Source organism: Dermacentor andersoni, chromosome 3 (genome assembly GCF_023375885.2).
Source record: "Dermacentor andersoni chromosome 3, qqDerAnde1_hic_scaffold, whole genome shotgun sequence".
NCBI classification, from domain to species: Eukaryota; Metazoa; Arthropoda; class Arachnida; order Ixodida; family Ixodidae; genus Dermacentor; species Dermacentor andersoni.
In genome coordinates, this window is record NC_092816.1 from 70,905,579 (window position 1) to 70,923,691 (window position 18,113).

General features: G+C 48.7%; 1 protein-coding gene across 4 annotated transcripts in view; it reads right to left on the bottom strand.

Annotated features, from left to right (window-relative positions):
• The window catches only part of LOC126545528 (beta-1,4-N-acetylgalactosaminyltransferase bre-4-like), a 71,742-nt gene that overhangs the window by 33,546 nt on the left and 20,083 nt on the right, over window positions 1-18,113 (bottom strand). The window lies entirely within an intron of this gene.

Below are 18,113 nucleotides of genomic sequence, written 5' to 3' on the forward strand. Positions count from 1 at the left end.
GTGTATAACTGCACTTTACTAAATCGTCGAGCCGAGTTTTACCGTCGCTGCAAATTTGGGGCGCGATCGGAGATCTTTGTTCGATACGCGTTCTGTTCGGTTGCTCCAACGTCACAGAGTGGCAGTATGCAAAATTTCTGAGAACGGGCTGGAGGGAGCAGCCAATCGGCAAGCGATGATCTCCCCGGAACTTCCCTCGTTTGTCGTCTGCTTGCAGACAGTATACTACAAATCGAAATGTTTCTCGTCTTCTAATGAATGAAATCTTTATCTAAAATATGTATTCTTTTCTTCTCAAGCTCAGTTAAGTTCTCAACTAGTAGTACGTGTGATTATTGCAATTTATAACTATTAGCTTCTCTGCGTCGTTCCTAGGTGGTGTCGCGCACAGCGAGAAGAAACAAGAAAAAAAGGAAAGAGCGGAAAAGCGGCGCACATTTCAAGAGGCAGGAACAACATTCCAGTGGCTCCATCGCAACGATGATGGGGCCGATTTCGCCGTACAACCAAAGCACTATTTGTTTCGAGAAACAAAGCGACGCCGGAATTCGCTTTCTGACATTTCTTGAAACGCGTTTCGCACCGCCACCCGCTCTCCTTCCTCCTCGAGTAACGCCAGCGCAACAACCTAAGTTCCCAATGCGAGTGCCATTTTTCTCGAATTAAACAATGAATTGGATCCGAACGTGCTATTCAGCTGCCGAAGCCGCCGTTTGGATCCAATCCGATTTACCAGACGAGCCATGCGAAGCCGGTCTCGTAACGAGCGATGATCGCTCCAAACTTCCCAACTCCCGTCGCGTTCGGCGCCTAGCAGACAACGTGCTCGGTGGCAAGATCATTGACAGGAGCGTGTCGTCAGGCCAATCGCGCGCGCCGGTAACCGAACGAACGCGCCGAACAACGATCTCCGATCGCACTCTTGTCCTTCATTTAACCGCAGCTGCGCCGTAGCCTTGGCAACGCATCGCGTGACTAGCGGCGGCAACGGAGGCCGCCGCCACCTGACCAGGGTGGTGAATCTCCGCTTGGCTGCCATTGGCTGTTTTCGAGCAGACGCTGTTTCGTCTCTAGCGCCAAGGTCCCCCTCAGTTACGGCCCTAACCGCAGGGCGACGTAGAAGCAAAATGCTGGCGCACATGCTTGTTTACGTTGTCATGGCAACAGGAACAGTAGCTGCGTGGCGTCTCCTCTCCCAAACGTTTTTCTTTTGCTTTTTGTTTTTTGTCGTACCGACCCGCTCCGCTCCCTTTTTCCCATGCCGCACGCGCCGCTTACTTTTTTTTTGTTTTTACCTGTACGCGGTGCGTTTTTTCTATCGCGCGCGCGTGCTACGGCGCACCACGCGCCAGCTCGCAAGCAGTGCGCGCGCTACACCGCGCATTGGCATTGCTTGCGAGCTGGCGCGGGGTACGCCGTGGGCTATGCATTGGCCCGCACGCAGTCGTGTCCATACTTATATTATACCAGCATGAGCCGGGACATCAACAAATTCCACTTCCCACAGAACAGATCTTTGTTCTCGCTTTATTGACTTCGCTACGTAAAACAGATTTTTCTTATAACATGGTGTGATACACGCTCAAAAAATGAGCAAAAGTGAAAGGTGCATGACATATACAAGAGTACTGAACAAAAAAGTTCACAGACGGTGAAATAAGAAAAAAAAGTGCTAGAAAACGCGAAGGCCGTTTCTTGTACGCACACATAAAAAAACAAGATCTTTATATAATGCCGTCAAGACCGAAATGTAGACGAGCTTCTGATATATGCACTAAGATATTGCACAAAACTGGATGACATATATGACATAGTCATGACAATTATAGAAAGGGAAAACTCACTGGTAATGGCAAAAACAATGACACGCAAAATACCTAAAAATAGAATAAAATGCTAACATTGTTTGATCGACAGCCATACCAAAAAAAAAGAGCTTACTTATAAATCTGCACGAAAGTATATGAAATGCGTGGCATGTTCATTACTACTGAACAAATTGAATAAGACATGGCAGAACAAGAATAACATTGTACTAAAAACTGAAATACACATTATCACATTATATTGCACTTAGCCGCAACTTGAGTAACGGTGGCAAGTGCAAGAGAAGCTAGTCGGCTTTTGCAGCAGAACATAGAAAACATTCGCAGAAAGGTCTATTCCTCAATCAAAGACAAGGTAAAATAAGCCAACAACGCGACTTTTATTTCGACCCGAATGCAATGCTTAGCAATAAGATTACGTCATTTAAGGCACTAAGTCGTACCTACTGGGCACGTCTTTGTATAATAAACACGAACTGCAATAATCTGCGTGTAGGACACTTGCAATGTTCATGCTTTCCAGAAGAAAAAAAAAAACGTATCATGCCTACACATGAAGGTTGTTCGTGCGGTTTTCCCATCGGTGGTTACTGAGATAGTACACAAACACGAACAGTAATTTTTCAGCTGTTGGCATGTTTGTAGAACGTGACACACAGAAATAGCACTGAGGGTGGTATGGAAAGCTGGGCAAGTTACTGAAGTTGCAGAATGAGACTTGGCACAGAAAAACACAAGTCATAGACCAGGAGACAATGAGGAAGAACGTCGATTTGTCAGCTTTCTCTACCGGCAAGAGGCAAGTGTAGCACAATCAAGGCGCTACGACGTCTGGAGGCTCATGGAGCACACATATGGACAAGGCTGTGTTCGTATACATGCGCCTTCTGATGTGCTTGGGTCTGCGCGCTCACCTGTTCTTGTTCTTGAGGTATTTGTGCACCACTGCACGATGCACGAGCGGTACGAGTCGTGAAACGGGTGAAACATCGCGGAGCACAAGCACACAGCTACCGAGAACCACGAATCTGACGAAACTACCCACGCCGGTCAACGCACAGCATCGCACGCTTCGCGATAACAGCAGATAATGAAACATGCAACGTCATGCAGCGGGCTAAGCTGGCACCGGGCCTGCGGGGCCGCACGGTGCGCGCGCGGGGACAGTCGAAGGTGAGGAGGTGCGAGGGAGTAACGAGGGAGGGGGAGGAGAGAGGAGTTGGGGGGAAGGGCTCGGCCAGCTGGATAGGCACCCGTGCGCGCGACGATCTACGAGGCCATGCAAGGGAAACGGATTTTCGGCTTCGCCCTCTTCATAGATGGCGCCAATTACCTCTGCCACCGAAACCGGGGAGTTTCCCCCCGCTGGCCTGACCACGTGAATCGCCGCGCTCGCCTAGTCAGTGCGAGCAGGCTGCACTTGGACTGCGGCCTGGCTGGATGCCAAGAGCCATGCCACGTCACCTGCCTGCAAGAGGTGCGAGGACCCCGAGACTCTGGAGCATCTTCTCTGTGCCTGCCCATCCTTGGTGTAGGAACGCTCCATAGTAATCAGCACTCACAGACGTCATGGCCTTCCAGCAGCTATAGAGACTGACCTGCTGTTCCCGGTGTGTCCCCGGCTCCCTGCGCTGCGAACCCTGCTGGAAATTATAAATTCCACTGGAATCGACATCCTGTGAGCGCCCGCTACAACGCTGGCCACTAAACTGAGGACTGCCACCTGTCGCGCATAGTGGAGTCTATTAGGCCACATCCTCCCTCTTTCTCTATTATCTTTCACTCCCCACTCCATCTCCTCTGAGGACGCTTCGCCGTGCTCCCTCATGGGTTGCAAAATACAGCGTCTTTCCTTTCTTTAGATCACTGTCGTGATCATCAGTGCGAGCTTGGCCGTGGACGAGAGCGAGGCTGGGCCGTCTTCTCTGAGCGTTGCGCGGGAGCGGGACGCTTTGAGCAGTCGTCGCCAAGCGGCGTCTGACCTTCCCGCGGATATCGCCGGGCGAACTGCTTCACTGGAGAGGTTCCGTAATGCAACAAGCGTCGCGCCGACGAGATCATTGTAGCGACCGCGTTCCCGCTCTTTCTGTTTGCACTTCGACGCTCCGCGTGACCACGGCATCTCTTTGCACGTCTAGCACTTGCGCTTTCCTTGTGGCACAACAGGAATCGCACCGTCGAACGATGCCTGTCTACCCAAGCCTAATCACAGTCATGTCTATCCAGCGACCTAGGCACAGCCGTCATACCTGGCTTAACGATGATTGTATACCTAAGTATAATAATTACAGCTAAATCAAAGGTTAATTAAGCGAAAGCAAGACTTAACCAGGCTAACCCAAGCTTTCGCTTTGTATATCCAGGCTTAGCTGAGCTAAGCCGCAGCCATTTTTTTCATGCCCTCGTGCGATGTATCCAGTACGATAATTGCTATGCCACCATCGCATAAAAAAGAAATTGCTATCCCAGCCACGAATTTAGCTGTGGTTTTCTTTGTGTTTAGCTCGGCAAAATAAACAGAGCTCACTCAGACTCACTCACAAAGTATATTTTTTTGCTCAGGGCTCGCTCTGACTTGAGAATCAGTGTAACCGCTCGACGCTGTAGAGGTGGAGCTAAAATAGTTAAGCTGAATATTTACTATAAATAAAGTTGCTCGAGTGTAGTTGAGATGAGCCAGCTTAAGAATAAAACAAGAAAGTTTTGGTTATACCATAGACGGGCTCTAGCTATATACCGACATGTTTTTTTTTATCTTGATGTTTCCTTTAGATCATATGTCAACAAACGCTATCAGTGCCCAGAAATCCTCAAACTCAAATTTTTGTTCATTTACTCGCAATTATAGCAAGAAAAGGTATATTGCAGGGTGTTTACTTCGGATAAAAGAGTGCACTGGCCGGTGGTGGCCAGCGAGAGAGAGAGAGTAAACTTTAATGAAATTTTATCTCGGAGTGACGAAAAAGTCGCAGTCACTCTTCCCGCTCTTGTTGGCACTTTCAGTGGCTACAAATTTCAATACGTTTAGCTGCAGCTTAATACTGCCACTTATAGCTTCGGTCAGTTACAATATCGCTTGGGCGTAGACCTGCTCTAGAGAGATTTGCTGCCAGCGCACTTCAATACTTTATAGACTTTAAAGCCACCACTGTTAGATATGGGGCTGTTTCCTGTGCCTACTTCGAGTTCCCCAGACCACATCGAATCGCACAGCTAATTGAGAAGCGCAGAAAACCCGGAAAGCACATTCCAGAGGAGCGCCCGAGCAAACAAGTTGAAGGCCACAAGTTCACGTGCAAACAAGTTCGTACGCCGCCGGTGGAGCTATTCAATGCTTGAGTTTTCCAGAAAACGAAGGGATAGCCCGGCATTGTTGCAAGGAAAGTGGGTCCCGAAACAAGACGGCTGCGATGTACCGGGAAGGCCTGGCAGCGTCGCCCCCACCTGGCTTTTGTGACGGCGAGTTGCTAGTCAGCAAGGCAAGGGGGATCAAGCGATCAAACAAGGGGGACCAAGCGGCGACTCTCTTCGCCGGGTATGACACCATCGCACGGGCGCCTACCATTGGCCGAAAATGGCGTCATCTGAGCGGACTCTCCCATTGGCCAAACATGACGCGACTTCCAGTCCTCGAAGGGTTTAAAAGAAGCATTCCAGAGAGACCCGAGCAGTCCCTGATTCACCTCTCTCGAACTTCTTGCCGCGGGCCGCAGCGTCCGAGTTGCTGCCGGCCCGTAATGACTGTACGATTGTTACTTGACTCTCACCTCTCTGTATATAATGTAAAATAAACCTCCCAAGTTTGTTTTCATCCCGAAGTCCGTCCCCCAACCCCTACACCACGCACACGATCTGAGTGACCTTTCCGCGCATCAAAAATATGAATCGCCTTTTCCCCAACCTCACATCGTCACCGCACCCTGCCTCACCACCTCCTCACCGATCTTCCCCAAGGTGATTCTCAACTCCCCCTCACCCACCACATGAGAGTGAAGGCAGATGAGGGTGAGGAAGACTCTCCTGAGGGATCTCCTTCGTGAGGGCGCCCATGTCTGGTCAGGACTCTTGCCCTCTCTCGTGTCAACGCTCTCGTTGCGGCGAACGAACACAAATTCACTCACATTGTTCAATTCACTACTTGACCAGTTGCATTCAGTTTCCTTCAGCAACGGGCTGTTACGGCCTCTCTTATTCCCTCAGAATGGCGAAACGACAGAGCTTTTCCCAATATGACGTAATTTCTCTATGTCCAGAAAAGCACCCCATTAGTGATTCAGTTCCCTAGCGTGCATTTCACAGAGCGTTTGCTTATGACTCAAAGGATTCGTTATTGAATTCCAGGTGCAACGAGTAACGTTAGGTTTAAACAACGGTTCAAAATCAGGGTTCTGATCCATCTGATTCATTAGTAGTCACTGGCACCTTTCAGCCTCCTACCTTATGAACAGCGTAAGGGTCGTTTTCAGCGGAACTTCCAACATCGAGGGAGAAAGCCATCTAAGCTGCGCGGCCGGGGACTCTTCGAAGGCATTGCAACTAACAGTGGTTTGTGAATGCTTGCACTGGAATTAAAGCTTGTCGTCAAGTCTATTATTTCCAAGTTTTTGCAATTCGTGAGACATACTCGTTGAAATGCGGAGAGAGAGAGAGAAACGAAGAGGGAAAGGTCGGGAGGTTAACCAAGGACGTGCTCGGTTCGCTACCCTACACTTGGGGAGGGGAAAAGGGAAGAACAGATAAGGAGAGAAACGAAAAATAATGCTCAATCATTCACAGTCAGTCGCAGAGGAATCTCCCTGTCACAAGCGCTCATACAGTCCAATGTCCTTCAAGAAACGCAGAAGGGATCTTGTGGCCTTTTGCATGCAAGAACGCATATGCCATGGCCAAAGATCTTTTCATCTGAGAGCGTTTTGTTGTCTAACAGGTTGAGTTTCGCTTGTAAAGTACGTCTTTGAGTGTCAAAGGATGGGCGATGGCACAGAAGGTGCTCTAGAGTCTCATCGCACCCGCACAAATTGCACGCCGCACTGTTGGTAATTCCTATCAGGCATGAATGGGAATTTGTAACTGTGACGCCCAACCACATGTGACACAGTAAAGTTCTTTCGCGACGGGATAGTCCAGGTGTCAGGCGAAGTCGCAAGTTGGGGCCGAGAGAGTGCAAGTGTGATTTGGTGAAACCTGGTGAATTATACCGTAGAAGTGTGATGTCGCGAGCAAATGACTGAAGTTGTCGCGCAGCATCCGTTCTTGAAAATGGTATATAGGAACCCGTTGATGTTCTTGCTGAGCCGAACGCGCAGCTTCAACTGCGCTTTCATTGCCGACAATTCAGCAATTACTTGGTAACCATTAAAATACAATGTCGTGGCCTTTCTCGAGTGCGTGATTATGAGCGTGCCTTATTTCGTACACTAGCTGCTCGTGTAACCCATGACGTAGGGCAAGCTGCAGAGTTTGTAGGGCTGCTTTGGAGTCACAGAAAATGACCAGTGAGATCACGCCAGAGGCTGCTGTCAGATATGGTATGCACACGGTAACCATATAATTATTTTTCCTTGGGAGAATGATCTGCCGTTCTTCTATATCGAGCACGAAGGAGAACTTATCTACTACGACGTAAAATGTCATTAGTGATAACCTTTGCATAGCACGGTGACGCGGTAGGTCGAGAAGCAGCTGTTATGAGGAAGCAGGTTTTTTTTTTTTTTTTTTTTTTTTTACCGACGACTAAAATAAATGTCGTTTTACGCCACTTGAGGAACAGGGAGAGATGTCTAGTAAATATCAAGCGAGTTGCTGCAATAGCAAGCGAAAGCTCAAAAACAAATAATCGAACATGTTGACACAGGAGAGGCGAAGTTCTGATGTTGCTTTTAGAATGCAGCTCTTAAGGTCAAACAGCACGCACGCTAGCCGGCACGGTAAAGCTCGCGCCCGCGCGCCTTGCCTTGGCCGCGCCGCGCGAGCAATGGCCGTTTGAACTTTTAAGACGAGCGCGAACGCATGATGTCCACTTGGCTCATATTTTCGCCTTGGTAGACATCGTTTCCTATTTTTTGAGAGGCAGCCAGAGCACTGATATTTGTCTGGAGAAGACAAACAGAGTTACAATAGCGTTCGTCGCCTTACGTACATTAGACAGCGTCCGCAACAGCTCTGCGTACGCAGGAAACCCGTGGAGGTTACAGTGCGCATGCGCGGTACCCAGGAGCACGCGCAGTCTCTTGCGTGCGCCCACAGCTTTTCAAAAGATGGACTCTGCGGCCTTGGCGGGACGTTCTTCGCGTGTCCACGAGAGCGCATTTTTCTATATTGCGCAGGCTGAAGATAGGACTCCAACTGCTGGTTTGACTTGGCGGTGGCTGATAGTGGCTATACAGTTTCAGAAGCTGACATATGGCGGCGCTGAGTAGCCCACTACCGGCTTCTACACGTGCAAGCCAGCAGTCCCCTTCCCAACTTTCGCGTCGGGCCAACTATTGCCATTTCGTGCGCGCGCGCTTCGCTATGTACGCACAACCTCACGCGCTGCGTACGTGGGTGGCTGCGGACACCCAGCTAAAAGAGTCTATTAATTGCAAACACAATTACGGGACGTTTTGGTGTGCGTCCCTTCAAGGGCATTTAAATTAACGTACCGGTACGAGAACGCAAGGAAGGTTTATTGAGCGGGATGCTAAATAGTCATTTCGCTCAAAGAGAAATGCAGCAGCCGACCAACCTTGCCCTTCGAAATCCAGTGACCGAGCATGATGCAACACGTACGCGATGACAAGCTCCGCAAGCGGCGGCACAGAAATCTTGACGTCGTAATTTACCCAGGGTTGATTCGCAGCTTGTTGTTCTCGTCTGTCCTAGGGTTCGCGGTCATAACCACGTCGTGTGATCCCACTCCCCAAAAATATTCTCTTTCAAGAGGAAGCTTTAGCTCGGATGTTCCTTATATAAATACATGTAAAAGGAGAATTCGTTTTTCTCGGCGACCATTACACCAAATCTGACGAAGTTTGTTGCATTTGAAAGAAAAACTTAAAATCTAGTCACTGTTGGTTTTGAATTTTTTAGTTATATCGTAAATTTTTTATTAAAAATTGGCAAAAATGGAAAATCTTCAGAAAACGAGACTGTCAAGTTTACAAATCTGTAACTCAGCAACAAAAAATGATAGTGCAATTCTGGGAATTGCATCTAATAGTACATCTAAAGCGGACAAAATTGATACGTTACACATGAATATAATATAAACTTAATAATATGGAAATACAGCTTTTTCAGAACCCTTGTAAGCAACGTAACACATTCACATAAGATGTAAAATGACATACCGAATTTGTCCGCTTTGAATGATCTAATGGATGCCGTTTACAGTACCGCTATATCTGTTCTTCATGCAAAGCTATGAATTTGTAAACTTCGTGCTTCCATTTTTTTCGAACGGAGGAATATCTGAAAATCTTTTTAACGAAATTCAAGCCCTAAATAAAAATGTCGCGACAAACAGTCAATAGAAGTCAACTTTCTCTCTCAAATGCAACAAATTTCATTAAAATCGGTTCAGGGGTTAGCTCAGAAAAAACGTTTTTGCGTTTTACATGTATTTGAATAGGCCGCGTCGGAGTTGGGCCCAAGCTAAAGCTTCCTCTTATGGTGGATCCACACGACGGGCTAAATCTGTCTTTCCCGCGACGGACGGGGCATCACGTGACTACACGTTACGGATTCATGTCGTCCGCGCGTCGTCCGCGACCCCCACGGACGGAAAATGCCGAGCTATATTGCGCATCCGGATTTCGGCGGTCGAATGCTGCGGATTTAGCGTAGCATGCTCTACAGTCTGGCAACAAGCGCGGCTTTGGGATCTTTCTCAAACAGCTTCATCGCTGTTGACACCATTTGTGCCTGTCCGCGCGCGCGACTCGCGCAAGAGCGAATGCAATGAATTTGAGCGACGAGGTAACCTTTGTTACGACTTTGCACCGGTGCCACCACTGTTACGACTTTGAGGTGGTCCCGTAGCGCGCGTCACCCGTTTCGTGACAGAGCGTTGGTAGCGAAGACTCCGAGTCAGGCGTCGGTGAGAATAACAAAAGGGACTTTATACACTATATACAGGTCATTATACAGGACATGAAGGGATCGGCACTGGGGCCGAGAGCTCACAGCAAACGCGACTGTTCCCGCACGGCGACGTCCGGCGAAAACGCGTGACACATCTCACTCCAGTCGAGAGCGGCACTCAGCTCCCGGTGGGTCGGCGGATCCGGTTTTCCAGGCGGCGCGTCGCGGCTTATAAGCCCCGAGAAACCATTGTCACTCAAACGGCCCAATACAAAGCCAGCACTCGACGGTCGTCCGAGAGGTCCAACCAGCGACCGCGCTGGCCACCCCGTTCAGAGTTGGCGGGCGCGGTGACCTCTCGGCAAGGGGAGGTACGGCGCCGGGCTGTCTGGCACTTGGTGGCACGTTTGAACATGTTGCTCGCCGACACTTCTCCGCAGGACACCGCTGCCTGACGGCTGAGCATCTTGACTTGTCAAGGGAGAATTAGGGCGCTGTGCGTTTCGGCGCAGCCCCGAGTTTGTCCAAAGGGCGCTCGCAGGATAAATTCTGCATCTTGTAGATTCGGAATCTGGGCTGGTGGTAATGGCACAACACCTTCTACTTCTTGCATCTCGTGGAGCAGTTCCCCGCGTTGTGGGACATGACTCTCACCGATCAAGCGGACACGAGGGCGAAAAAGATTTGGCAGCGGAAGCCGATATTTTAGCAGTGATTTTAGCGCTTCGGAAACTCCCTTCAAACTCAATAAGTGCGGTCATTATAACAGATTCCCTTTCGGTCTGTACTTCGCTTACAACTTCATCCAATTCGGCAACTCTAATTACATTTCTAACATTAGTTCCTCCACAGTTGAATTCTCTAAAACTATTATGGGTACCTGGCCATCGTGGCTTACATTCAAATGAAATGGCAGACCTATAATGCCTGTTCTTCCTTTGGTGACGCACATAACAGCAATCAGATATAGAAAACATTCAATTCATAGAGCTGTAAATGAATCAATAACAACATGGACTGAATATCAGCACCTCAAGTTTCGGTGGAAAATTTAGTGGTGTCCATCAAGACAATCACTAGTAGCAATCACGAGATTACGCTGCCGTGTCCCTCCATTAAACGTATATTTACACAGGACTGGTCTTACGCTATCGCCTCTGTGTCTATACTGCAAAGAAACAGAACCACTAGATCATTATTTTTTGGTATGTAGACGATACAAATTGTTAAGAAAAAGACATCTAGAACTTCCGCTTACTAAATTCCCTTCCGCTTTCTTCCAGTTGAAATTTGTCAGCACCAGCTCCTTTTCCATTGGGTCTCCTCCATGCTCTTTTTTTCTTCAAATACAACCTCGTCATTGCCTTGGAAAGATTCGGCTGTCACTTTTCGGATGAAATTTATTGCCGCTTCTCCTTCCAGTCTGTTTTCATCTTCGTCTAGGATATGTTGTTGTATTGTTAACTTCCTGCTTAATAATTTTATGTGGTTCTAAAATATTCTAGGTGCGGCCTTCTTTTTCTCACGTTTTTCTGACAACCAACGTTCACTCTCACCTTTTAATTTTGCGTGCACAGTGTTTGAACCACAGACTTTTTCTCTCGGTATACTTCCCCTTTACTGGTTACTTCATCCGGCGGCAACTGCGCCTTCTTTGCCTGCGTGTGCTCTCGAGATGCTTTCTGTCGTTCGGCTATCGCTTCTCGTATCTCCCTGTTCCACCAGCTTCTTTTTTCCTTTCCACCGAACATGTTGTTTCTCTTTCCGTATTTCTGTCGTTATTACACTTAGAAGCTCACCATATTCCCACTCTTTACTTGGCCATTTGCCAAGTTCTTCCTCTACTCTAGTGACTATATTTGCTGTTTGTTGAGCGTTCAAATTTGGACTGGCCATTTTGCGCTAGTTGCTCTTTTTCCCAACAACATATCCCATTTTCAAAATGATGCGTTTATGGTCACTCCCTACGCTGCTAAACCCTTCCTCATGGATGACTATTTCTCTCAACCCATCATGAATTCCTTCTGTCATCAGACAGTAATCAATGGTCGATTGCCGGTTTCCCCCTTCCCACGTGATCTGCCCCTCACACTTAGGCCCTGTATTCACCATAACAAGGTTATGTTGCTCACAGAGGTCCAGCATTGACTTCCCTCTGTTGTCGGTATAGCCATCTATCTATAGCCATCTGTATGTGGACATTCACGTCACCTAATAGGACAATTTCAGCACCATTCCCGAAACCCTTAATATCAGCGCTTATGAATTCCACTAACTCTTTATTCTTCTCTGTGCAATTATTTCCGGTCCACAAATACCTAACGCCCAGCCAGGTTTTTTTTCCCCCACTCATTGTACCTGATAACCAAAGATTCTCTTGATATTGGGAATTTACTCTTTTCCATTTGGCTCCCTGATGGATGAGCATTCCGACTCCCCCTCCCTTTCTTTCCGACTTAGTTCTGTTGCACCCTTCCCAAACATACTTCGCAATAACTGGAGGCTCTTCTGAGTCTCTAAAGTGCGTTTCTGTAACCGCATACACCCTATTTGTTTGCTATTTGACTGCTCCTCAATCTCTGCCCACTTTCCTTTCTTCTGCCGCCTTGCATGTTTATGTAGCCTATTGCATGACGAGCTCTCTTTCTTGCTTTCCTCCTTTATTACACCGATGGTCTTTATTACACTGATGGCGCCATCTAGAGTGGATAGCAACAAGCAAACATTTGTAACTTACGACTACTGAGATCCGCCCGGGCCGCCGCAACATCTTCGAGGCCATGTTTAGCCAATACAGCCCCTCCAAGCCTACACGCCGAGAATCTGAATATGGCGTTCGGGAACGGTGCCCACTCATCACGAATACATTGCTGTCGAAGCTTCTGGACACAAATTTAAACCAAATACAAGCCTCAGCTTGAAAGTTACGGGCCACACAGCGGACGACAACGACTTGACAGGTTCGAGGCGGACGGCAGTCGCTTCGGGCGGTGCCGCCATCTTTATTTTTCCGGCACAGTCATCTGCTCACTCCGTCCGTCGTCTGAATGCGCTGCGCCACCGGACGGGCGGCGGAATAAGAGTCTGCGGAACAGATTTTCGCGGAGCCGTTCGTCGTGTGGATCCAACATTAAGGCGTAAGCCTTTAGTGGCTCATGAGTGTCAGGGCTCAGTCCCTGGTGGACGCAGGAAAGCGGTAATCACCGGCCAGGGAAGCAAGGGGAGGAGGCGTCACCGGCGAGGGGAGCAAGGAGAGGAGGTGCCATGCTAGTAGCGCTGTGCGAGTGGGCGCGTGAGAGAGCGTGGGGATGCGCGTGGGGATGCGCTGACATCGGCGACAAACCTTGCAGCCATATGGCTGCGATTGCATCCCATGTTCATGGCCACGGCGGCGTCCGTTCGCACAACAGCTGAGACAACAGCAACAGAGGCAATCATAGATAGGCTTTCGCCTATCGCAGTTTAGCTCAGCAATGTGCCCGTAGATATTATTTTCTCGGGCATCATAATATTGACGTGAGCGGAAACGCCGTATTACTACATCTTTGGTAAAGATTTCTTAGTCATTATAAAAACTTAGAGCTCTATTAGCTGACAGGGCGTACAAAAAATGGCTGTGGCTTAGGTCAGCTGACCCTGGATATGCAAAGGGATATCTTGGTTTAGCCTGGTTAAGTCCTGGTTTCACTTGGTTAACGTTTGATTTAGCTGTAATTAATAAAATCAGGCATACAATCATCGTGAGGCCAGGTATGACGGTTGTGCCTAGGTGGGTGGCTAGACATGACCCTGATTAGGCTTAGGTAGACACGCATCGTTCGACGGTGCGAGGCCTGTTGTGCCACAGGGAAAGCGCACGTGCTAGACATGCAAAGAGGCGCCATGAACATGCGCAGCGTCGAAGCACAAACGGACAGAGCGTGAACGCGGTCGCTACATTGACGTGGATGGTGCAACGCCTATTGCATTCCGGACCCTCTCCAGTGAAGCAGTTCGCCGGGCGATATCCGTGGGGTTGCCAGACGGCGCTTGGCGGTGACGGCTGAAAGCCTCCCGCTCCCGCGCAACGCTCATAGAAGACGCTCAGAGAAGAATAAAAAGGGTAGGAGAAAGAACAGCACCTTGAGGAGTGCCACGGGTGAGCGGGTGGGGGTCGGTCAGATGTGTGTCCCCTAGAAAACGAGCCACTCGGTTAGAGAGGAAGGAGCGGAGATAAGAGTACATGTGGTTGCCGCAGTCCAGGGAGGAGAGTTGAGACTGGATGGGATCGTGGCACACACTTTCGAAGGCCTTGCGGATATCAATAGTCACAAGAGCGTGGATCTGGCTGGAGGTGGGCGAGAGAAAGGTGTGCTGCAGCACCAGGAACATGTCCTGTGCACAGACGCGGCGTCGAAATCCGATAAGAGAATGGGGGAAGAACTCTCTCGCCTCAAGAAAATCAGAGGCGAGTCAAAGCCATTCGCTCAAGGGTCTTGCCAACACACGACGTCAAGAAGATAGGGTGAAGGTTAGCCCGGCTTCGGAATCATAGAAATAAGGGAGGATGTCCAAGAGCTCTGGAAGCAGATCTGCAAGCAGGGCTTTTGCTAGAGTGGGAGCAAGGGAAGGCTTCGTACCTAAGAAAGATTTTAAAAGGAACCACGTGGATTGCGAGTGCAATGCGGAGTCGAGGTCGTCACAAAGCGCACTCCAACGAAAATGCTCGAGGGACGCGCCGTGGGCGATTATCTCGGCCCGCAGAGAAGCAATCCGGGAGGAAAGTTGGGTATTTTGGGGTTAGGAGCGCAGGGAGCGTTGGAGACGTTTCCGCCGACGCCATAAACGCAGAAAGTGAGGATCCGGGTCTGGGATAGGGTGACGTGGGCGAACGCGACGGCTACTGGTCTAAAGCGCTGCGGAGATGCGCGACGTCCAGTCGTCGTAAAATTGAAAGGAGGCGGAAAGGAAATTAGTGCGAAATGCGTGCGAGTCAGTGCGAGTAGTTGAGTGCGATCGAGGGATGTGGGAAAAAGAGGCGCTAATATGAATGAGGAAATGGTCGCTGAGAAGGGTTTCACCTGTGATCTGCCCGTGAAAGGAACGGGATCCCCGAGAGAAAGAGACGTCGGGTGTCGTGGAGCGCTGTGAGACAGTGCCCGCTCAAGCAGGAGAGCCAGGAGTATTAAGAAGGGTGAGGTGGCGTTCCTGGGCAATACAGTGGAGAAGGCGACCGGGCTTGAGGCTCTGGGGGTAACCCCAGAGCGTATGAGGGGCGTTAAAATCACCTCTAAGGACGAGATGGGTCGTGGAGGGAAGACAATGAAGTAACTTGCCAAAGGCAGTGAATAAAGAGGATGTGACAGGGAGGAGGAGCAGATTTTAATGAAGAGAAAGGAGGAGAGGTCGGCCTGGAGAGCGTGTCTCTAGCCTGCTACTCCCCCTGGGGAAAGGGGAAGTGGGAAATACAGGGAAAGGTAGGTGGGGGTGAATATGTAATAGTACAATGAGATACTATATACATGTTGTCCAATATGCGGATGCGCACTGTAGACGCAATACATGCAAGAGTAATCTTGTCCACGCAAAAAGTAATCTTGTCACAAAAAGTTATTGCGCAAACATATTTCGCACTGACTGCACGTCTCACAGGTTCTAGAGGCGATCGTCTAAACCAGTCTCACTTAGAAAGTTCAAAAGTGATTTTATGGCACGTTGGGCACAGTCAACGCTCCTCCACGCGTCCAAAAGCTATTCTTCCGAAAAGGGGTGGGAATCCAAGCAGTCAACAGTAGACTTGAGTGTTCTTCATTCGCCCTCATATTGAGGGCACACGTAAATTACGTGAGCTATTGTCTCGGGAGTGGGACAGACGCTACAGTGAGGGTCCTGTGCTTGTCCAATCTTGTGAAGGTATCGGTGGGTGTATGCCACACCCAGCCGTAATCGATGAATGAGTGTTTCCTCACCTCTCCGCAACCGAAGTGGAAGCCGGAATTGTAAACCAGCGTCAAGTCTATGGAGGAGCTCTGGCCGATGTTCGGGGTTGTTCCAATGTCGCACCATAGAAGTTTTGATGGAGGGATAGTAGAAAGACGTAAGGGCGAGTGAGATGCGGGAAGAAGGTTGGTAATACACCCCACCAACTAAATATTTATGGAGGCTGGAGGGGATAGCCATTGATTCGACGAGGACGTCGCTGCGTACTAAATGGACGCAAGCGGCGTGCCCGTCGTGGCATGATAGGCGTGGTAACCTGGGACGGTGAGGGCCGTCCGCGTCTCCTGGAGAAGGATAAAATGGGGCAGGGAAGGGCAGGGTGAGGAGAAACTGGTGGAGGGGGGTCTCATTGTGGCGAAGGTTTCGACAGTTCCACTGCACAATCTCTAGGTCCTCTCCACGCGCCATATTTACGATAGGGTAGAGGTAGAAGAGCCCGAGGGGTGGTTCAAGGCCCCTTTAAAGGTACTCAACCCTGCCGCCAGTACCGCCACGTTATAGTAATTCTAGTTGGCTGTAAGTCCTTTACAGAAGTATGTGCCTCTTCAGAAGCACAATAACGAATTTCTCGCCATCTGGGACGTAAAGTTAAATAGAACGACACTACGCGAAGTTCCTGCGCAGAATGAGTGTAGAATCTACTACTAAACCATAACTAGCGTAAATATTCTGCGCTGGAAAACCACATATGTTGTAAAAGTGTTGCCTATAGTGCGTTGCTGTAGTTAATTACGCGTAAAGACAGAACGTACAACAAAAACTGACCGCGTCAATTTTCCCCAATCTCTTAGGTTGAGCTAATAAGCTCTTCACCGATGGAACAAACGTGCTACCGTTGTGTGCAGAAGCATTTTACAACAAAAAAAATAAAGTCGTTCATTTAGTTGAAGGTTATTCTCTGCTCTCGAACCTTACGAATCATCATCATCATCATCAGCCTGGTTACGCCCACTGCAGGGCAAAGGCCTCTCCCATACTTCTCCAACTACCCCGGTCATGTACTAATTGTGGCCATGTCGTCCCTGCAAACTTAATCTCATCCGCCCACCTAACTTTCTGCCGACCCCTGCTACGCTTCCCTTCCCTTGGAATCCAGTCCGTAAGCCTTAATGACCATCGGTTATCTTCCCTCCTCATTGCATGTCCTGCCCAAGCCCCGTTTCTTTTTCTTGATTTCAACTAAGATGTAATTAACTCGCGTTTGTTCGCTCACCCAATCTGCTCTTTTCTTATCCCTTAACGTTACATCCATCATTCTTCTTTCCATAGCTCGTTGCGTCATCCTCAATTTAAGTAGAACCCTTTTCGTAAGCCTCCAGGGTTCTGCCCCGTACGTGAGTACTGGTCCGACACACCTGTTATACACTTTCCTCTTGAGGGATAATGGCAACCTGCTGTTCAAGATCTGAGAATGCCTGCCAAACGCACCCCAGCCCATTCTTATTCTTCTGATTATTTCAGTCTCATGATCCGGATCCGCGGTCACTACCTGCCCTAAGTAGATGTATTCTCTTACCACTTCCAGTGCCTCGCTACCTATCGTAAACTGCTGTTCTCTTCTGAGACTGTTTAACATTACTTTAGTTTTTTTGCAGATTAATTCTTAGACCCATCCTTCTGCTTTGCCTCTCCAGGTCAATGAACATGCATTGGAATTGGCCCCCTGAGTTACTTAAGCAAGGCAATATCATAAGCGAATCGCAAGTTACTAAGGTATTCTCTATTAACCCTGATCCCCAATTCTTCCCAATCCAGGTCTCTGAATGCCTCCTGTAAACACGCTGTGAATAGCATTGGAGAGATCGTATCTCCTTGCCTGCGCCTTTCTTTATTGGGAATTTGTTGCTTTCTTTATGGAGGACTACGGTGGCTGTGGAGCCGCTATAGATATCTTTCACTATTTTTACATACGGCTCGTCTACACCCTGATTTCGTAATGCCTCCATGACTGCTGAGGTTTCGACTGAATCAAACGCTTTTTCGTAATCAATGAAAGTTATATATAAGGGTTGGTTATATTCCGCACATTTCTCTATCACCTGATTGATAGCTTGAATATGGTCTATTGCTGAGTAGCCTTAAGTCTAAGGTGTCCCTGATCCTATTTGCGATTACCTTAGTACATACTTTATAGGCAACGGACAGTAAGCTGATCGGTCCATAATTTTTCAAGTCTTTGGCGTCCCCTTTCTCATGGATTAGGATTATGTTAGCGTTCTTCCAAGATTCCGGTATGCTCGAATA